Source organism: Dendropsophus ebraccatus, chromosome 11 (assembly GCF_027789765.1).
Source record: "Dendropsophus ebraccatus isolate aDenEbr1 chromosome 11, aDenEbr1.pat, whole genome shotgun sequence".
NCBI lineage: Eukaryota > Metazoa > Chordata > Amphibia > Anura > Hylidae > Dendropsophus > Dendropsophus ebraccatus.
Genome location: NC_091464.1, coordinates 39,493,675 through 39,517,147, shown reverse-complemented (window position 1 = coordinate 39,517,147; position 23,473 = coordinate 39,493,675). Strand labels below are relative to the sequence as shown.

The 23,473-nt window shown below is 39.1% G+C and overlaps 1 protein-coding gene across 4 annotated transcripts in view; it reads right to left on the bottom strand.

The window, feature by feature from the left end:
- The window catches only part of CNKSR2 (connector enhancer of kinase suppressor of Ras 2), a 258,126-nt gene that overhangs the window by 146,387 nt on the left and 88,266 nt on the right, over nt 1-23,473 (bottom strand). The window lies entirely within an intron of this gene.

The following is a 23,473-nucleotide window of genomic DNA, read 5'->3' as shown; positions in this document are numbered from 1 at the left end:
CCCTTTATTCTGCATAAACCAGAGCATTCATTTATGCGATAATATGAAATGACAAATGTACTACAATTAAAAAAAAAAATCTGAACTGATTAGAATAAAAAAAATTAAGTTATATCAGAAGGATAAAATGTGCCAACAGTTCTAATCAAATATCTTTAACATCTAGACAGTGACAACTATTAGACAAAAGGAAGTCAGAGTTCGTTAAGCAAACACTTAAAGCGTATCTGTCATTTAAATGTCATTTTTCAGAAATCAATAAATTTCAATAGTACAAGAGATTTTAAAAAAATCTGTAATAGGTTTTATTAAGCAAACAACAGTTTTTTTTAGCCCTCCCCCTTACTTAAGAAGAAGGATTTATGTGTCCATTATGCTCTATGGAGGGGGAGGGGTCGAAAAAGATGAGTGAGCACAGAGAGAAGAAAGGGCAGCTCTGTAAAACACATCGTCCTGAATAGAGATGAGCGAACCGGGTTCGGGTTCTAGTCCATCCGAACCCAAACTTTCAGCAATTGATTAGCAGTGACTGCTGAACTTGGATAAAGCTCTAAGGTTGTCTGGAAAACATGGATACAGCCAATGACTATATCCATGTTTTCCACATAGCCTTAGGGCTTTATCCAAGTTCAGCAGCCACCGCTAATCAAATGCCGAAAGTTTGAATTTGGATGGACTTGAGATGAGCGAACCTCGAGCATGCTCAAGTCCTGAAAACTTATCTCATCAAGTTTCCAGATAAGCACTGACCTTTCTGACCTGTGAATCCAGTGTTTTAGGTGCCCAGACAGACTCCAAACAGCAGAGCTGTTTCTTTCCTCTTCCTGCTGACTCATCCCCCTCAGCCCCTCCCTCCTCTATAGGTTATAATGGATTCAGCAAACCAGTCTTCACTTTGCTCCTCTGTAATGAAGACAGCTGATAATGCACAGATAAGAAGTGAGGTGGAGGGGGGTGGGCCTGGAAAACAGCTTTTTGGGTAAAGAAAGAGGCTTTTTTGCTTAATAAAACCTATTACATAGTTTCTTAAAAACGCTTATACTACTGATTTCTGCAAAAAAAACTAAAATAAAATAAATTACAGTTGGATTTTAAAGCTAAAGAATTATTGCACAGTGATTTTTTTGTCTCTGAAATAGAATATAAGCCTATAAACTAAGTAACCCAGCCCTTAGCTAGTGATCTTTATCCAGGAGGGGAAAATGAAATCACAGGGCCTGCCATAAAAAGCTGTGAGAACTACAGATCCGCTGGTGTTAGCTCCCAAGTTGTGTAGGAGTAAACAGATGTGGACAGTACATGATTCCAAAAGACAAGGAGTTATCCCCCTGGGCTTACTTCTGTTATATTTGCCATCACACGGTTCTTACTGGAACAAGAATTAAAAATACAAAACTCAGCTCTTTCTTCCTATAAAAGATTATTCTATAGAAAGCAAGTGGTTAAAGGAAGTCCTGTGGTTACTACACTTCTCTAATATCTGTACCTACTTGTTATAGTACATCCAACTTATAAAGGCTCAGTGGGAAGATCTGTAACATATACTTGGATAAAGTGAAACCTAATGTACATGTATACCAAGTACATTACGAGCCATTGCCTACAAATTTAGAAAACTACTGTACTTCTAATGCGGTTCCTTAGAAGCTGTAGTTATAGGTATAGCTTTTAGCAAAACACTACGCACAGCCCAATGACAAAAGTGATGCTGTTAAAGGATCTTTTTAACCCATCTACTGTCCATATCTAGAAAGGTAAAATATAATTTTTAGATAGATACTGACCAAAGTTCTAAGATTGATTATCTGGGTCATCTTATAAGCTACAACTAGACATTTTTAATGGTACCCATGTCTATACCCATAAAGACCTTTGTTGGGAACTCCCCCAATTGAGCAAAAATGCAAAGATGGTCAGTATGGCTGGGTCCATGCTGTAGTTTGGCCTCCATTTAACATCTATATGGTGGAAAAAGCTCCTGACATGGAAAAGAGGATGTGACGCATTCCCAATAGTGGCATCAGTAAGCCATAGGCTTTTCGTGACATGTCTGTTAAATACATGCCATAATATCCTATGGGTGATGTAGGCACCTGTTTCATGTAATGACATCCATTAACAATAAATTATAATAAGTCGTTGAATGCCTGTCTTTCAAGGTTTCCGGCCACATGGCTCTGTCATACACAGTGCCACAGAGATACAAACATTTTTCCCACTGCCAGCATGAAGTTGATACATTATGCTGGGCAGGGAAACAGTCCAGGACATGTATTTCTGTAGGTCGGCAAACTTTGCGCACATGTGAATGCAGCCTTATAGTTTGTACTTTCTTTTTTCGTACTATAGAAAACTGTATGGTGCCTACTAGAGATGAGCGAACCTCAAGCATGCTTGAGTCCATCCGAACCTGAACTTTCGGCATTTGATTAGCGGTGGCTGCTGAACTTGGATAAAGCCCTAAGGCTATGTAAAAAATCATGGATATAGTCATTGGCTGTATCCATGTTTTCCAGACAACCTTAGAGCTTTATTCAAGTTCAGCAGCCCCCGCTAATCAAATACCGAACGTTCGGGTTCGGATCGACTCAAACCGGGTTCGCTCATCTCTAGTGCCTACTGCAATTGCTGCAAATCCTAAAAAGCAAATTCCTAGAACAAACTATGTGCAAACAATGTGGTATTAAATAAGACTGGGATATTTTAGCTGTAAAGCAAGCCGAATTGTGGACTATAATAAAGGTTGTAGCAGGATCAGTATAAGATCAGTAACACAGAAAAATTCAGTGTAAACATACACTTTATTGTACATTGCCTGGAGAAATAATACCGCTTTACAGTCACCAATACCTAAGGGAATAAGGGAGTGAAAAATCTAAATTATACCAATCATTGTACTGGTGCATTCTGTACTAGGTGTAGCTGCTTGAATGCAACAACTTTTTAGCATAAAAACTCATAAAGGAAAGGGAAGCCTCGTATGTTCCCTCTTTAGTCTGTCTGCTACAACTCATTTAACAAAGATTGTAAAAACAATAACATTATGCTTGGCTGCCGTGGGAGAGATGACGGGAATGCCAACGACTCGGCCAGTACCTGAATGAGTTTTATCTATGTGCGGCTTGCCTATCATTTCAGGGAACGTCTCCTGTGGTGAATACAAATGTCTTATTTCAATCAGCATCTTAAAGAAATAAACAAATCGTACAAGCCAGTAGCAGGCTTATATCATATGGATCAAAACTTCTTATGGAGAGCTCAGATGTTATTTTGTAATAAGTCAAGTATTAACAATCCTTGCAAAAATTTTCATTATAATTGTGTTATAGTAATATGCAGAGTATAAAATACTTTCTCATCAACCACCAACACTATTAAATGAAGCATAATAAACTGATGCCTATGATACCTATACATGCGGTCCAAACAAAATCAACATTTTATGGGCTATGAGTGTCAAGTAAGTGCGACCTAGGTTCTGTTGAGTCCTAGGCCCGCAACTTCTCTGTGTGCAGTTCAAAACCACTGGGTTTTTATGCCATGGGAAAAGTCCGGGCTGCCCAACAACCACGTACTATATGAGTGTAATCCCAGAAGGTAAACCAGGCGGACAAGAACTACAGGCGGCACCATCCACAGTTCGACACATCCAACGAAAATGGCAGTGCTGTTATACAGATTAGATTAAGAGCTGAAAGCAGATGACAACCCAAAACTTCATTTACAAAACCATGACACAGACACGTCAAAAGTGTTGATCTGTTGCCATTGGTGCTGAGACCCCTATTACTCTCTAGAAACAGCTGGGAGAAGCAATTGGCTGTGTACTTTACTACCTGGTTCAATTTGACTCATTGTAGGAGACAGGATCTATTATATGTCTACATTCAATGAGCCAGTATGCACAATATCTAGAGATCAGTATATATAAACTTTGAGGACCTCTTTCCATCTTGTAAAGTAATCTTCTATCCACAGGATCTGATCTGTGCTTGTTTGGTTGGACCACCCAGTCTAGAGAACGGGGACATGTTAGAATGAAGCGACGGGACATACATGTTCCATTCCATTTGTACTCTATGTGACACATGTACAGTGTTAAAGCAAATGTACTACTAGTACATCGCTTTCTGGTTTTCTTTACATAGACTGGCACTGGCACGGGGATGCCAATGCCGTGGTCCTTTTTTATAACCAAAGCATGGTTTTCATGCACGACACCGGCCCGACATAAATGAAGCAATGGGGGTGGCCCGCCGGCCCCCAGTGTGACAATCTCCACTCCCCTCTGTGACATGGCTCCATTATAATCAATTAAGCTGCATCACAGAGGGCAAGGGAGACATTCATTAGACCTAGGGCTGCAATCACAACTTTGGCAATCACACTGACACGGGCATGGTGACTGGCATTGATTGCAGTGTTTAAGGGGTTATATAGCCATGTTCTAAGTATCCTGAAATCCTAGCTATCAGTGCTGGAGCGTGCCTGTCAATCACAACTGTCCTCCAGCAGGCTATCACAACTATGTCACCCAATCACACATGTAGCCCTGGACCTTTATGTATATTATAACACAGGAAGAGGTTAAGGTCTCTGATCAGAACCATGTTCAATGTGTTAATACCTGAAATTAAGGCAAAAATGTTGGGAAAATATGCTGCACTAATAGAGTCCATTGTATGCCTGTCTCTTCATCAATAACAGACAGCAGATTCAGTCTGTAATAGAGCAGATATGTCACACAAAATGCATGGTCTTCGCTATACAGCAGGAGATGAACAGGCTGATGTAACGTTTCGCGGCATGAAATTCAGTATAAGTTGAAATTTATCGACTATAATCACTGCATGTACTGAGCATACTGCACGTACTGAGTCCTGAGTGTGGTCCCACACGATCATAACGGGAGAAGTGGAATTAAATCACTGACCAAGGCTGCCCTCCACTCTTCTTAACCCAGAATGATATTAAAATCAATACTTTTCAACTAATAGTGAATCCTTTGGTGGAACATGTGAAGTCTTTACCCTGGGCATTGTACAGTAATCGGATATAGACAAAAAAAAAATAAAAGGACTCGCTAAATTGCAGGAGCTCATATTGACTACAACCTTGCTAACCACTTCATATAACATCAACTGTATTAAATGCAGCTCTGTGCTATAATACAAGAAGTATGAGAAAACTTGTGTTTACAAAGAGGGCTAAAAAGGGGCTGACTCTTTAATATGGATGGCCTCTCCTTAGGATACACCAACAAAATAAGATTAGTGGTGGTCTAACTCTTGACACTCCACCATTTGACTGTTTAAAGGGGCCCTAGTGATCTAGAGGTCCCCCTCATTGTTTACCAGGACATCGCTGTACTTTTTTAATGTCTGCGATTGGTATTACATCGTAGTAGCTAAGCTACTACATAGCTGTATTAAACTACCATACAAGGTACAACCGGTAATAAAAGTAAATAACTGTGTCGGTAGACAACAAAAGTTGATGTAGTCCTCGCTTGAGTGTCCTGGACCCTTAAAAGGGTTGTCTAATACTTTTCCTTACTGGATTCGACCATCATTTGTAATCTATCACTGTTTCTTGTTTAATCAAACTTTTGTTTGCCTCTATATAGCTCTGCCTACTCTACCCTAGGCAGGAAAATACAGGACTTTTGCTACTACTGAGGCTATGTTCACATGACGGGATTTTGCGGTTGTCATCACCGACGGCCATCAAAAAGATGTTCGATATTTGCTATATGACAGCCGTGTATAATGATCAGGATCTTTATAGACAGCCATCATCTACAAATATTGGACGTCTATGACAGCCATCAGCAATGACGACGGACACAAAATCCTGTAATGTGAACTTGGACTCCCTAGGGCTTCAACAAATTTCTTAGAGCATGCTCGAGTTGTACTTATCTCTAATAGCGGTCAATCACAGCCCTTTTCTGAGAAACAAAAGTGGAGCTGTAACTGGGTCTTGTCTGTCTAAGACAAGAATGCATCTGGGCCAGTATTCTTAGTAAAGTCAAGGAACCATGTGCATGTAGATAGGGTCTAATTAGGGTTGGCTAAGGTCACAGAATATCAGTAACATTTATCATTTATGTCAATAGGATATGTCCTGTCTATTCTTGTCTATGCCCTTGGGGCATCTCTGCCTGTCAATAACCACTGTACTTCACGCCAACAGGCAAAGAGTTGTGACTAGTCACAGGTGGCTCCCTGCCCAGATGACTAGTTGCCGCCCCTCGCCCTGCGTGGCAAAATTTTTTTTTTTCCCCTTACTAAAGCTACTGTTGCAGCCGCGGCTGGTACGCACCGCGGCTGCATCAGTAGCTTTATACTGATTCTGGGAACCATATCACCACACTTGTGCTGATTAGTCCACTTTAAACGTATACATTATACGGACAGCAAAAAATGCAGTGTAAACCTTGCCTAAGAGTTGTCTAATCCAAATCCTAAGGATAGGCTTTCAATTTTAAAGAATCCAATAGCCCCATTTATGTTTTAAATAAACTGCTGCTATTTAAAAGGTTTTTCACATTTCTAAAAGTGATTGGTGGAGGACCCTATTCTCTGTTGTCTTCACCCAAAGGTCTGACCATTGGTCCATTATATATATATATATATATATATATATATATATATATATATATATATATATAATATGTGTGTGTGTGTTTCAAGTTTTGTTATGCTAGTAATGATAGATTTTTAGTAAACTCATCAGCAATGTGCTAAATGCTCCATAAATAACTATATTTTATGGGAAGAGCAGAGTAGTGATCAACACAAAGTCATGAACTTCATAACTTGAATATATTAAACTACATATAGAATAGATCTTATAGTGAATATCACAAAGTTCCTGTAAAAGTGCACAATGTCCCTTTAACAAGCTCTTCCTGCCTCCCCTGTCTAGCGGCTGCTGTAATAATACATTCTCTTTCTACAAGCGGACTAATGATGTCAATAATGAGCTCACCAGTTTAAATGTAAAAAGGACTATTGTTAAATGTGAGTTTAATAGAAGCAGCATCCAAATCTGTAATGAGTGAGCACAACAGAGAACAACAACACGGGGACATTACCAATCCCAGGACAATATCTGGACTGTACTTTTGTCCTTTAGCAAGTTTTAAACGTGAGGACAACTTTGGCAGCAACTGTGAGAAATATCTAATCGTGCCCAATGTTTAGTATCCCATGGTTTACCGCTAGAACAACTAAATGAATAAAAAAAATCTAGGAGGAAATGTCATATTAATAACAGCTTACAGTCAAAAAGAATAAATTATTTCATTTTACCCTTAACCCAGGAAGCTCCAATTAGTCTAAGGGGCAAAACCATGGCTCATTTACTCAACGATACTGTCATCAGGGTGGTACAGATGATCGCTTGATCATAAAGCCTTTAAGTCAGATGACTGTTGGGGTGCAGATCCCCCGTTTACACAGAGATATGTGCAGTAGGCCAATGTTGATTTTTAGGGCAGCACATTCTCAACAATCTGATCCCAATCAGCATACTAAACCCCAATTTATTTATTTATTGTTTATTTTGTGAAAATAGATACTTAACACTGAGAGGTGCAAAAAAATTTACATGTACCAAAGTGTCTATATCTGCAATTTTGTGATCTTCAAAATGCTGAAACAGAGACAATAAAAAACATGTATTTGTATCAGTAATGTGCAGGTGAATAACGATATTTTAATGTTATTATTAACAACTGGAAACCACTTTAAAAAATTAAAAGCAAACAAAATGTACTATAAGTACTATGACTACTATTAGCAGTCCTTTGAGAAAACATGTGTTTGAGTTGAATGTAATAATGCAGGTGCCATGATATGATTCTACAACTTAAAGGGAGTGTGAAGATTTAAGATTCTCAAAGGAGTTTGGAAAACTTGAGAAACTTAAAGGGAACCTGTCACCCCCCGTGCCGGGGTGACAAGCTCCCGACCCCCCGCTACAGCCCCCTATACTCACCTGATTCCACTTCTGGATCTGGTCGGGTCACGGAGATATCAGCGGCTACAGCCCGGCGCGCGCGCTTAGAGATGAGTCCAACGCTTATAGAGTCCAGCGCTCCGTCATTCTCTATGAGCGTTGGACTCATCTCTCAGCGCGCACGCCGGGCTGCAGCGGCTGATATCTCCATGACCCGACCGGATCCAGAAGCGGGACCTGGTGGGATCAGGTGAGTATAGGGGGCTGTAGCGAAGGGTCGGGAGCCTGTCACCCCGGCATGGGGGGTGACAGGTTCCCTTTAAGGGTCTAGGAGAATGGAAAAGGGGTTTTCCTAGTTATAAAGTCATTAGACTCAATTTACATTAAAGAGGTTATCCAGCGCTACAAAAACATGGCCACTTCCCCTACTGTTGTCTCTAGTTTGGGTGGGGTTTTGAAACTCAGTTCCATTGAAGTAAATGGAGCTTAAATGCAAATTGCACCTTAACTGGAGACAACAGTAGGGGGAAAAGTGGCCATGTTTTTGTAGCGCTGGATAACCCCTTTAATCAAATGCATCTCAATTTATTCAAATTCTCTGTATGCCCTCGTAGAATTGTAACATTTTTGTTAACATCTACAGGCTAAAAACATATTTAGGGACAATACCTATAATTAATGACAGTTCTGATTTTAACTAAGTCTATGTAAACAGGCTGCAGAGGGACAATTCAAATGTTTGCCCCTAATTTAGCATATTGGCAAAAAGGTATGCATTTATAACACTACTCCTACTCCTGGCCTAATAAGTTTATTGGATATTGATTACAGTACATCCAATCGGTTTCCTAAAAATATACATTTATCACTTAGAACTCGGAACTTGAAACTTGGTATGGTCTATAAACTAGATAAGACTGCCAGGAGTATATGCTGATTTATGCCAGTGATGCAATGTAATGCTACACATGTGAGTGATAAGAAAATACCACATGTAACTCTATGGGGTTCCTTAAAGGTACACTGTATTACTTCTCCATCAGTATTTCTTAAAGTACCTGCCGTCCCTTGTTTAATCTCCGTTTATAAAAAACATTTTTCAATTAAGAGTTCTAAACAAACAAGGCCCAATCAATCAATGAGGAATGAATGAGGGAGCAAAGGCAAAAAGACAAATTTGGTCAGCTTTCCTACAAATCCATTCACACTAGGCAGGAGCACGTTGCTGTGGCTGAAATTGCAAACACACAAAAACACAAAAAGTGCAACAGCTCACCGCTAACAGCAAGACACAAACCTAATACAGATATGAAAATCGCTAAAAATCTCCATAAGAATAATGATGCTCTTGGTTACCATTTGCACATGGCGTGCCAAGAGCCTCAAAATTTTCATGGAATGATAAGTGCATGACCTTAAAGTGGGACCTGCATCTGTCAGGCATGTGTGGCATATTCTCTTAATATGATATATATTATGTTTATTTATTTTGAGGTGTTTTATATATAAAATAGGAAAGGGGGTGATTGAAACTTTTATTGGGGGAGGGGCTATTTCAGTTAAAATGAGCGGAACTCCTGATTGGAAAGTGACAGGAGTGCAGCTCCAGTGATTGCCAGTTAAACTCCGCGACACTGAAAGGGTTAAAGGTGGGCGGCAGCGTGATTGCAGCGGCCAGTCATTAACAGTAAGGACCCAACTGCTAGCAGGCAGTCCCCCGAAGCGAGCTCGGCTCCTGAGCCTCCGGACCTACTGCCATACCGTTACATGAGTACACAACTACATATGGGCACTTAATAGTATACATGTTCTAATCTACACGCACACACCCATACATACAGTACATACATACATACATGCATGCAGGTCTCTATAGCTTTTTACACAATATGATTTTTTTATTTATTTATTCTATATTTTGTAAATTGTTGTAAAATTGTTGTAAAAGTATAAATCGCCTTAAAGGAAATCAGTCCCCTCCCTGAAGGAGTGTGACCTGGCCCCAGTACCTTGCAGCTGCCGGGAAAGTTTCCAGCACTCACACTGGCAATCATGTGTGAGTGGCTGTGGCTTCACCTTCATGCTGGGACCGAACATTAAACATTGATTTCATCTAAATTGCCACTCCGCAGGAGATTGCTGAGCATTGTGTCGGAGATCTGTGGCCAGCAGCTATAAGGTACTGGGACCAGATCACACTCCCTCAGGGTGGTGATTTATTCCCTTTAAACCAACTATGTTAGGAAATGGCAAGGCTGAACGTGTATAGAGCCAAGTGGCCAGGAAAGGTACGCATAACGATGAGATGTAAAGAACAGTTGGTGATGGGTTAGGGGGAAACAGAGACCTAGGTATAGCATTTATAGTAATAAATAAATGCAGAGCAGAGTAAAGCTGAGAGTGGATTTTACCTATGAACAATAGGAAACCCAGTCAGCAGAAATCATAAAACACAAAAAGCCATTCTACCAGAATGACAGCAAAGTAGAGAGTTACAGCAAACAACATAACAAAATGAATACAGAATTATAGAGCAAAGGGGAAAAGATGCTGATTCAGCTGGTATGTTGCATACAATGACATATCTGAACTGCATTTCTTACTAAAATAATATGCAAAATTGTAACTTTCATCAAGCTGGGTATTCAAATCAAAGTTACTTAAGATCGTTTTCCATGAAAAAGAAATGGAGTCTAAGCCTTCTCAAGGCCTTGGTCTAAGTCAATGGACAAATGGACTGAGCTACTGTATTACTTTACTGAAACCTATTAGGACATGTCCTATTTCTGTTACCATTGTGGTTAGTACTAACCACAGGTTGTGGGGCAACTTGTAAGGATTTTTTTTTATATATCTGCACATTTTTTGGACATCATTTAGTTTTTAAGTCACACTGAAGATTGTAAATTGTATCTAAACCTGTAAAACGGGTAAGTAGAATGACAGATTTTTTTTTTTTTTTAACCTAGCATTAAAAGAATGGCTGACACTCTGGGCAATAACTAATTAATACACCTGGCTTATCTCGAGTTTGCCTACTTTTAAGTGACTGTACCATCAGGCCTGGGCTTGAAGCACTGCAGGCAGGCCGACCCACCCCTAGTGGGAGAAAACCTTCGCCCCTCTATGATGCGGCTCTGTTGATTCTAAAGGATCCGCGTCATAGAGGAGCGGGTGTTTACTCCCACTGGGGGTGGGTGGGCCTGCCTCCAGTACTTCAGCCCGGAGGTCACATTTTTGGCACATACCATACCCCACCTTTTTTTTTTTTTTTTAAGAGACCATGCACCTTTTGCCAAACCTCAAGTAAAAAGTGTCAAAAAGTGTGGAAATCTGATAATAAATGTGATGCATACGTGCAAGTTTTTTTTTGGGTGAATTGCATTAAACTTAAGTAGATGCCCACTGTAAAACTGATGACAACTAATGAAAAACTTATGGCAACTGATATAACTGATAGTTTTTTTTCCCCCTCAAAAACGATAGAAAACCTGATGACAACTGATACCTTTTTGGCATCAGTTGTGACATCAGTTATGGTCAATATCTTACCAAAAACGGAAACTAATAGATGTAAACTAGGCCTAAGCTGGAAAATTACTATATATGGTCAGCCTTCAGTTACTAGTTACCCTTTAGTGTTTGGAACATTTACATATAGGAGTCCCAAAAACGGATACATCGGGCCAACGTATTTGCTGCAGCTTGCTTGGTAAAAAAAAAATAAGCCCTGTAATAAATCTTATTACTGGCATACAAACAAGTAGGTTTATATGCAAATCCACTGAACCAAGCCAAGACATGCAGGGGCTGCACACAATTCTCTGAGAACTAATCTGGCAGTGGTAATTGTAAAACATACTTGGCAAAAAAAAAAAAAATAATATTATTATTATTATTATTATTATTAATATATACACTTTTAGCTTCTATTTATGCATGCTATTTCCCAACAGATTATAGGTAGGTGAAAAATGAATTATGCATCTGGATAATTCAAAACCACCTAATTTAGCGGGTACACTATCTTCCGACTATCCCGCAAGCCGTGTATAATCTTTTTAATTGGGAATAATTATGTCTCACAAAGACAGCCACACAAACTAGAGTACATTTAGGTTAATTTAGATTAGCAATAAAGTCAACAAAGTAGCAAAAGCATTTACATTTTATTTTTAATCTGAAGTTTGCTAAAGCTTCCCACTATCTCACACCTTTCTCTTGTGACATGCAAACAAAAGACAAAACAGATAAACCTGGAGTCTGACAATTTACTGCCAGATAATCCTGAATCCGCCTAGCAATGCCGGCCAGATGTTAGGCAGTAATGAAAAGTATGACTAATTAATGTTAGAGTAATTAGTTTTTCTGAGATGTGTCCAAATGACAGATAATACAGTACCATGGGCCAAAAAAGTTAAAGTCTACCTCTGATGATAAACAACTTTCTAAAATTCAACAGTACAAGTAAAGATAAGAAAACTTTGTAATATATCTTATTAGAGAAAATGCGTCTTCCCCCGCTTATCTGTCCAATTAACGGTTTACAAACTGAGAATTCACAAATAAAACCTGTGGAGCAGGAGGAGATAGATTTCCACCTTTAATAAGACATCAGGTTATAGAAACATAGAAGAATATCGTCAGAAAAAGACCACCTGGTCCATCTAGTCTGCCCTTCTAGTATTTAGTTTTTTCTTATGTCAGGATAGATAGAGGTTTATCCCAGGCAGGTTTACATTTGCAGGAAGTTTGTCCAAAGCATCTACTACTTTTTCAGTACAGTAATATTTTCATATAATTTCTGATTCCCCCCCCCCCCCCCCCAACAAAGCTCAGATTGTGCCCCATGGTTCTTGTGTTGAGTTCATTTAAAAAAACAAACAAACTCCTGAACCTTTAGTTCTTTGACATATTTAAAGGTTTCGATCATGTTCCCACTTTCCTTTTTTCAGACTTTCAGGACTTTTTTCAGAGGTTGTATCTGTCTATAGAAGTATATGGAAAAAGAAGAAGGAGGAGGTCCTGCCCCCTATATCTACTTTCACAAGCAGCAGCATAGAGGACCTTATAGTAGGGTACTATACAGTATAAAATGTTTAACGCAGAGCTAAACAGTAAAACATTTGCTAGAGCAGAAGCACCTTTATTTGTCTCCTTGGCTCTTCCTGTAGCAGCTCTCTCCTCCTATTCCCCCCCCCCCCCAACAAACAAACTCTTAGTAGACTTTTAGGAGTATCTGATCTCTGTGAAGCTGAGAAACTGCTTCCTCTCTGCTGTATAAGTTCTGTTAGAGAGTTCCAAGTGAGGGGGGATTTAGATAAATTAGGTAATTTTATTCTGATAAGATATATTACAATGTTTTTAACCTTTACTTGCAAACACTGGGCCAAAGACTAGCAAACTCTTGGTAGTTATTATATACTGTATACACTGTACATGAATGACTGGCATGGCCAAACATTAATGTGTTCTATATTTGCAAGGGAAGGGTACACTGCAACTAAACCTCTCTAGCGATTGCTTATCTCTGCCAGAAAAGGGTCTATTGGTAAAAATTACAACAAGCCTGGCACTTGTCTTTACCATCCTCATCTGCTCAGGGAAAGTCAGGAAGCTGCCATATACTTGAAACTGTTATCTGACTTTAAAGGGCAACTATAATTTTAGTAGCCGAAAAATGAAATTCCTCAAATAAAAAGACTATGTGTTACCTTTTAAAAAGTGCGTTGATAGTGACTGAAAGTGGGTGTGGCCTATCCCTCATCTCCCTGGCTGCGTCCCTCCATTCACTGATCAGCACCTTAGCAGATGTATCACACATAGCAGGATTAGATACAGCCCCAGCATACAGTATCACAATGTAAGATTAGATACAGAGCTCCAGCAGATGGTATCACACACAGTGGGATTAGATACAGTCATCTGCTCTCATTACACTGTAGGATAATGTCAGGCATGGAGGTGGGGGCACCTGCTGCAGACATCTGATAGTGAATGTCCTATGTACTATGGAAGGACTACAGCTGTGTTGTGCTGGGACTTGTACTCCTCCCCTCAGTGACTCACCCACTCTCCCTCATGCAGCACATTGGAGTCATGATGGCACTGGAAACACTTGTCTCTCCATCCAGCTCTTCCCCTGCGCTGCTCCTCACACACAACACCCTCAGCTCTGCTAAGTCACCTCTGTGAGGGGAGGGGGGAGAACCTGCTGCTAGGAGGGGGGAGGAGGTTTTGTTTCTGTTTCTCTCTGTGTCAGGACTGTTATCTGATCCTCCTGTCACAGTCCGTACACTCAGGACAGATCTCCAGGGAGGGGGCGTGTCCAGCAGTTATGGAGAAATAAGTCAGAGCCAGAGAGGGCTGTAAGGGCATAGTCAGCCTTCTGTATTTGAAAAACTGTTCATTTTAGGTTATTAATGTATATTGCAAAAAGTCTTATCATGACCTAAGCTAACTAAAACTGAAAGGTCAAAATATTTTATAGTTGCGCTTTAACCTAAGGTGTATAGGTCCTTTAGGATTTGTGTTGGCGCAGAGGTAAACTTTTGCCTTCCTTGCTATGGGTAGGGGGGGGGGGTCTAAGTTTTTCTTAGCTACCCTAGATTTTTGCACAAATGTTGGCTGTTGATGGGGTTGTCTCATCATAGACAAGCCCTTTTTCTGGGAGCCATGGTGGGTATGACTTTGCCCTGCAGGATTAGGCTAGTTTTTGCAGTCTGTTTAACATATCCATTTTTACATGGTTACTTTTAGCGTATTTGTGTACGCTAAAAAAAAATGCATTCATTTTCATCCTTCCTTTTATAATGAAAGTCAATGAAAAAATTGGAATCAAATGGATTGCACACAATTTCACCCATTTCTGCATCAATTTTTTTTAAAATAAAATGTATAAATTAGACAGCAAAAACGCAGTGTGTACTCAGCCTTAGTTGCAGAAGAGATCTAGTATTTCATGGTGGCAAATTCAGAAGTCCATCACATCAAGGATCATATGGAAAGGATATATGGAAAGCGGATGTCCTAATGTAATAACCCTTTAAGGAGAATAGCAGATTGACTGCCCAAATGCTTTTTAAATTAGTATATTATATAAGTGTAACTTCTACCATCATGAACTAGCTGTCAGATAAATCACTGCACAATGAATCATCTCACATGCGTATCACGAGTGAGATGAAACAGAATATTAAGTTGAACACAAGTCACTGTCATTATTATCTGCAAAATAAAATATTTTTCAATGCTACATTGCATTCAGGGAGAAGCTTCTTTTCTATGGGCAGTGAGAAGCACAATGAGGAGATAGCAATGCTGCTACAGCTTTTCATAGTAACAGGATTTCTGCATGAAAGCCCAAGTGAGCACAAAATAAAATGGCAGGTTATCTCCAGCACTTCACAAGCTTCCACCCTAGGGGGAAATTAACTAAATGAGACCAATGTGCTGATGCATATTATTTGTTTTATTTTAGCAAACGCTCACAGCTCAGGGTAGATGGATCCTACAGTATTGTAGATAACTCTTATACAGATACGGGAGCCGGATCATCCCACTGATCACAAATACTACACTGTATCAAGGTTGTGTGTAAGTCACTGAAAATAGTCATAAAATGGGCCTATTGTTTTACCAAATAACTTCATAGACCTGTATTAAAGAATAAGGCCCAAGGTGCGGTAATATATTGTGCCACAAATGTACAAAAATCACACAAAGAGAATATTTAGGACAGTTTTACATGAGCATTTCTGCATTGATAGATGGACGCTATTATTTCAACAAACTTTCCATTGATTTATAGTATAAGCAAATATGAGAACATTTTTTTATATATCTTCTAGCAGACAAAAAAAATGCTTTATTTCCCTCTGCTACCATTCGAATATGAAACACGGGTCAATTTCCTTCTGTGTTTACTAGACAGACCTGCAGTTTAGTGTGAGATCCGATATTACAAACACCAATAGAAAGAGGAGGGGTAGAGGAGGGAGATGGGAGGGGGAGTGACAGCTAAGAAATTACACAGGAGCTACTGTGTAGTATCAACACACTTGACTTCTTTTTAGATAATAAGAGTCTGGTCTGATCTAGATCAATCGTCATCACCTAACTGAATTGCCAGACAAACTTATAAACCTCCAAATGTTAGAGGTGGTGGTGGTGGATATCAAATAACAGTAAAAGGTAACTAAAGTCCTACTAAGCTATTTAGTGTTAGTAAAATCTTGTGTTTTGGGAGTTACACAACCTCTTAACTCAAGGTCCTATTACACAAAGCGATTATTGTCCGTATTTGGCCGATCATTAGCCATTACGGCCAATAATCGCTTCATGTAATAGAAGGCAACAATCAGCCAACAAAAACGATTTCAGCTAATCGTTGTCTTTCTCTGTATTTCAACATGTTGAAAACGATATGCTGCCATCGCTCCACGTAATAGGAGCAGCAGCAGCAGACCGCCGCTACCTCATATACCTGCTACCCCGCACTTACCCGCTTGCTGACTGTGTGCGTTATAGTGCCGCAGTGAGCGGGGAACGAAAAACAAGCAAGCACTTGCCTTACAGGTCAGCGCTTGCTTGCTCCAGGAGATCGCCCAGTATAATAGGGGCTTTACTAATTCTTATCAGTAAAACAGGGTCTAGGATTGAAGATAAATGAGTTTATCTTGTACTATCATGGGATCGGGACACATGGGGGAGGGACATATGTGGGAGGGGTTAAAAAGTTTTAATGTAAATAAACTGTAAATATCATCAAGTCATCACAATTTTACTTATGTTATTACTTCTAAATGCTCCCAGGAGCTCTTATACGAGTACATATAGATTTGCCTTATAACCAATGGGTTAACCTTTGCCCAACTGTCAATTTGTGTTGTGTGAAAACTTGGTGAATAGTTTTATTATCCTTTATATAATTTAAATTACAACATAAAAGCTTTCAGAAAGTCTTTACAATTATGGTACAAACCTTTCAGTCTGTCACAAGTACATTTTAAAAAACCTGGAATACTGTAATTTGACATGTACATGAGTGTAATGTTGGCCACATAAAGAGCTGCACTCTTTGGCTAAAAACATGTAATCCACATTGCATAATATATTAGGAAAGGAAAATATAAGTGTTCCTGCTGAGGGAGGTAAATTTTGCCATTTCACTTCTTACATGTAACTTGCAATGGGCTGTTATTACCTTACATGCCAAGTTAAAATTTTTAACTTTTTAATGAACTTTAGACAGACTTTGGCTCAAATTATCAGCTTTATACTAGATGTGAATAGTTTCAACTATATATAAAAAAAGATACAAGGATCAGTCTTCATATAAATAAGAAGCCCATTTATGTATCTAGAGGGCAAAATAGGGGCAACAATAATTCAATATGGAAAAAACTCTAGGCAGCCATTTAAAAGGGTTACAAACAATGACCATATTACACAGCCCAGTGTTCTGGGGGAAGCAAGCTCACTTTCCCCTCATTCCCCGCTCGCAGCCTGTGCTATTACATGAACAGACAGTAAGAAGGAAGCAGCAAGAAGGGCCACCCAAACAATCCTTAGATCGTCTGGGTGACCCACTGAAGTCAGCGTGATCTTACAGCATGTCACTTCAATTCCGTTCAAAATCAATGGATCTGGCAGATACACTGTGGTCATTATGCTTTATAATATCAATTGGCACATTTTCCGATGTACATAACAACATATGCGTTAATAGGTCTAAGTGTAGCCTTAAAGACAATAAAACCTTCCCACTGATTTCTGTTTTTTTATTATTTAAATTTTATTTTCATTTTTTTTTTTTTTGTTCTTAAAGGGAACCTATCAGACAGGAGACCAAGGCAGAACCCACCCTACCCCTTAATAGAAAGTCTAATATTTAGCCCCTCCTCCAGAAGACGCTCTAGATGCTAGTCCTCTCGCCAAGAAATCGCTGTCACACGTCTTTGCGCTCGTTATGCTAATGAGCAAAGATCAGTCCCATGTCCATAAAAAATCACTGCGCAGCTCAACAGCATAATGAGCGCAAAGATGAGCGGCAGCAATTTCTCAATGAGGGAATCGGCATCCAGAACATTACCGGGAGGAGGGGGTTAGTATCCAAAACTCTAATAAAGGGTAGGGTGGGTTCTGCCCTGGTCTCCTGTTTGACAGATTCCAGCTAATTTATTATACCACTGTTTGTGTGAGTGTGTATAATTTTAATATGCCTGATTGAGAGACTTAAGCAGAAAGCTTGGTGTTCTTTTTTTTTTAAGTAAGTCATTTAAAGGTATAATATCTGTAAGATTAAGCCTTTACCTAGCAATAGTAATGACTACAGCTTATTCCTCTGCATCGCACCAGCTGAAATAACCCATCTACAAGTTCTTTCGCTTTCTCTGGTAAATGACAGGTATTATTTTATTACATTAACCTCTGACAATGATTCCATGAATGATGCTGCAGACAGTGAAGACCTGATATTATATCTGACCGGTAAAAAGTAGATAATTAATGTCATCAGGGATTTCTTGTATTCCTATATTATTCTTATGTTAAATACAGCAAGCCAACCGGAAAGTGCGCAGCCAAAGAAATAAAGCATTTGCAGCCTTTTGTCTAATGTATTCACCAGTAGACGAGACAGATTTAGTAGACATTCCTCCCTTTTTCTTGTGAATCATTCTGTTTGCCAATGGAAGTGAAATGGTTGTCATCTTTATTTTTAAACAATATGTGCACTGGTGGCCACTTTTCTATAGACCTTAAAGGGGTTGGCCGCTTTATAGTAAAATTGTTCAGTGTTTGGTATTAGTAACTGTACGCACTGTATATACTGACAGCAGCTCCTGTGTACATCATAGAGCTAAAATCAGACTCCCCTCCTCCAGGCTGGGCTGCCCTGCATTGTGGTCCAGAAGATGGCCGACATGGAGGAGCATGCTGTCAGTATATACAGTGAGCACACTTACTAATACTGTACACTGAACTATTTTACTGTAAAGTGGCCAACCCCTTTAACAGAACACATTATATTTAAAAAAAAAAATGATGCTTTGTACATTTGTAAACAAACATTAGATTTACATTTAGAAATAAACGGTACATCACACACACACAAAAAAGACACTATCTATTGTGAACAATTACTCTATAGATCTTCTCATATTGGCACACTACAGTGAAACCACAGCAATTAGCTGTAAACCACCTGTGATTAACATGGCCTGGCTATATCATATATGGGAACTCATGCATTCCGAGCGCAGCCTCTATATCTCCCTCAATATGGCTGGGTTCACACTGTGTTTTTGCAGTCTGTTGCATGTACGGTTAACTAAAAAAAAAAAAGGATGAAAAACAGATACATATAAGTGCAATCCAATTGGACCCATTTTCCCATTGCCTTCCATTATTAAAAAACAATATAAAATTGGATATGTTAAATGGACTCCAAAAACACAGTGTGAACTTGACCTAACCAAGCAATGTTACTGATAATCCCAGCAACCTTGCACGGCAATTGATGAACAAATCAGGGTGTAATTACAACCTTGTTCAGAGCGTATTACAAATGCGAATGTTGAAGCATAGACTTACATAAAAAGGTATTATTTAATTTTACTGGTATTAAAAGGGGACTAAGCATTAAATAATAATTTTTCTCTATGTACAAAAATAGATCTATCAATCAAGCTGGTGGGGAGGAGGGAGACATTTTTGGTGACCATCCTTATGTCTTGTGGCTTACACAGCATGAAAGTGATCATTCCTTTTAGAGATGAGGGAAGCACTCGCAAATTTGTTTTGTGAAGTTCACAAATATTCACATACAAATTTTTATTAAAACAGGCAAACTATAGTAGCTACAATAATGGGACTATTACAGAGTAGCGATTTTTTTCAACAGCTGTTGCTGTGACAGTGTCAAAATTGGAAAATGTAAATTAAAAAAAAAAATGACAATCAGCCTGTCAATCATTCAATTTCCTCCATGGACAGTAGTGGACGTTGGTGGATCAGCAGCATAATATCAATTTTCTCCAAGGACAGCAGTGGATATTGGTAAATGAGCACCCAGTGAGTTATTAAGATGGACACTGTGTTCTCTGTGACTTCCTATAATGCACACCCAGCACCTAGTGCCTTGGTATAATGAACACCCAGCACCCAGATACTTGGTATATTGAACAACAGTCACTCAGTTACTTGGTATACTGGACAATGGCTTCACTGCTCCCACAGAAAACCACCCTCCTAACCTATCTGTCCCTATTTCTCTGTATATCTCTTCCTGCCCTACCTGCCTGCTGCCACCTGCTCTCCACTATACACAGCCGACTGGCCGCCTCCAGGAAGCCAGTCACCTTATATAGAGGGTGAGGGGTTGCTGACATCACAGAGGGGTTAACAGCTGATTGGATCGGTGCAAGGGATCATGGATAATCCCTTGCATCCGCCAGAAGACAATTCTGTAAGCAAATATGTGTGGCCTGTTTATTTAATTTCCGAAGTAAATCTGGCAAATTCGCAAAACGCTACAAAGTGAATTTAATGCCCGATTCGCTGTGAATTAGAATTCATCAGATTCACTTTGCTCATCTCTAATTCATTTAATGATCTTTATTAGACAAGTACTTTAATAGAACCTGCCAGACCCTTTATGTTGTGTCCTCTGTATCTCATGAACCCATCCATCTCTTGCCTCACAGCACTGGCATTGTGCTGCAATGGTTAAAGCGCAAGTTCTCCAATACTACTGCCTGATCATACATATAGTATGAATCTCAAATTCCTGTTCTTGGTAAAATCATTTAAAAAAACATAGGTCATTAATTCCAAAGCAAATGTTGGTTGCTGAAAAGCCAATTTACAGGTGTTGTCCCTTAACAAAAAAAAAAAATCTAATTACCAAACAATAGTTGCTGCCCAACTAATTTAATTTTTTTTCCTTTTTGGCATCCTGTTAAACATAACAGTAGGCTGCTTTCATGGGTTCATAGCCAGTATGCATCACTTTGGGCTGGCAGACACCACTAACATAAAAGGCTCATCAGTGCAGATTAGCCATGAATTGTTCTGTCTATAATAAGAGATTCTGAATGGAAGGGAAGTTCTCAATTTAAAGCTATTCATAAAAAAAGAACATCTATCTCTCCATCTCAGACATATAAATGATTCTATTTGCGCTAGCAAAACAGTATATAGAAAATTGAAAAATCAGGATTAAAAAAAATTGATATTGCTGCTGTACCGTAGGCCTATGATGGCGCCCTCTGGTGTTCTTTTGACATATAATATACACCTAATATGTCAGGTGCTGGTGGTCACACCACCTGGATCCACTTGATTGGTGGCATTACTCCTGCTATTGTACAAGCAAGTAAAGAAGCATCAGTGCACTAGTCATACTGAGGCTGGGTTCACACTATGTATATTTGAGGCTGTATTTGGTCCTCATGTCAGGTCCTCATAGCAACCAAAACAAGGAGTGGATTGAAAACACAGAAAGGATCTGTTCACACAATGTTGAAATTGAGTGGATGGCCGCCATATAACGGTAAATAACTTCTATTATTTCAATACAACAGCCGTTGTTTTAAAATAACAGCACATATTTGCCATTAAATGGCGGCCATCCACTCAATTACAACATTATGTGAACAGATCCTTTCTGTGTTTTCAATCCACTCCTTGTTTTGGTTGCTATACAGCCTCAAACATACAGCCTCAAATATACATAGTGTGAACATAGCCTAAGTGTGTAACTGCAATGTTTAGACACAGGTATATCAGTATTTATTCTAACTGGGAAAAAAAATTATATTTTGTGAAATCTTAGGTGGAATTGAATAGTGCGATTACAGAGGAGGGAAGGATACGAAGAAAGGCTAATGGTACATTTAGATGGCACGATTATCGCTCAAATCTGCACAATAACGATCGCATTTGAGCGATTATCTGCTTGTGTAAACACCACTAACTATCAAGCGACGAGCGATAAATCATTCATGGTGGTCTTTCAACATCTTTTGAAATCATTGCTGGTCGCTTGCTGATAATTCACAGATCGCTTCATCTAAACAGTCTTTCACAGATTCCCCTTAGTACGTGAGATGGCCTTAAGTGATCTTAAAACAATCTTATTAAATGACTGATCTCTTCATCTAAACGCTGATCGGCATAAAAACGAAATCTTTGTTTCCAAATTGTTAAACGACGAATTGAGCAATTTATCACTCTGTGTAAAAGGATACATACATAAGGCATTTTTAGTTTGGGATTTAAAAAAAAAATTAAAATCCATGTACCTAATAGTGAATTAAACTTGCTTAAATTGGGAAACTTAGCCCAGTAATTTCTTTAGGTTAGACAGACAGAAAGAGAGAGAGAGCGACTATAAGCACGGTCTATGGAGAGGCATGATATATAATGATAGATAATATAATATAAGACTGAATCTGCTATAGCTCCTCATAAAGATCTGCTTAAGAGCCTTTTACATGGGGTGATTATCATTGATCAGCTAATGGAAATTGGGTGATTGACTCATTGATCAGCTCATAAACAAGTAAACACTTATTCGTTGACATAAAAACCATCACTAGTCAGCCACTCATTTTCCCCATGTAAACAGGGCTATCCAGCCGACAACAAAGGCACAGGCTGCACAATTGATATAGAGATTGTCTGTGCAGCCTCGCACACCCAAAAATGTAACTGTATAAAGGCTCCTTGAGGCTAAGTTCACAAAATGATTTTCAACAGACGGTATCAAATAACGGCCATTGTTTAACATACTACCAATGACAGCCGCTTTTATATTATTCTAGGTTAGGTTCAACATGGCCGCTATTTCACACTCTTTTGGGTGTGGCTATTTTAAAGTTCCTTTAAAAATTGTGCAGACTATGGTGACAGGATGGTAAAAAAAATGTGTGTGTGAACAACGTAAAATAACGGCCGCTGTTTGCTAAATGACATGAACATTATACATTGTGCGAACCAACGGCCGTTGTTTCCATAGACTTCCATTAAAGTCATTGAAAACTGGAAACAATTATTTTAAATTAAATTGGCGGCCGTTATTTTACAGTGTGTGAACACGGCCTCAATGAGAGGCGATCGTTAGATTGAAGCTTCTCTCAAACACAAGTCTGTCCATCTAATATCCCCCTTATTGTATTCATTGAGTAACATTGTAGCATAAAAGGGCAGCCAGCCTAAGAAGTCAGGAGAAATAGCTCTCCTATGGGTGGATGATGTCCTGCTGGAAGACCATATTTTTTTTAATTGGAAAACCTGACAATAGGTTCTATTTACAAAGTGTCTGCAAATTACCAATAAAATTTACATAGAATACATGCATATAATCCAGAATTTCATAGAACTAGTTAAACATTCAACCAGCCCTTCAATGTCACATAGCTGTCTACAAACTTGTATAAATGTCAGCTGTGTCATTATATAAGACTAAGCATATTATCTGAAATACCCTATAGATTAACACTCG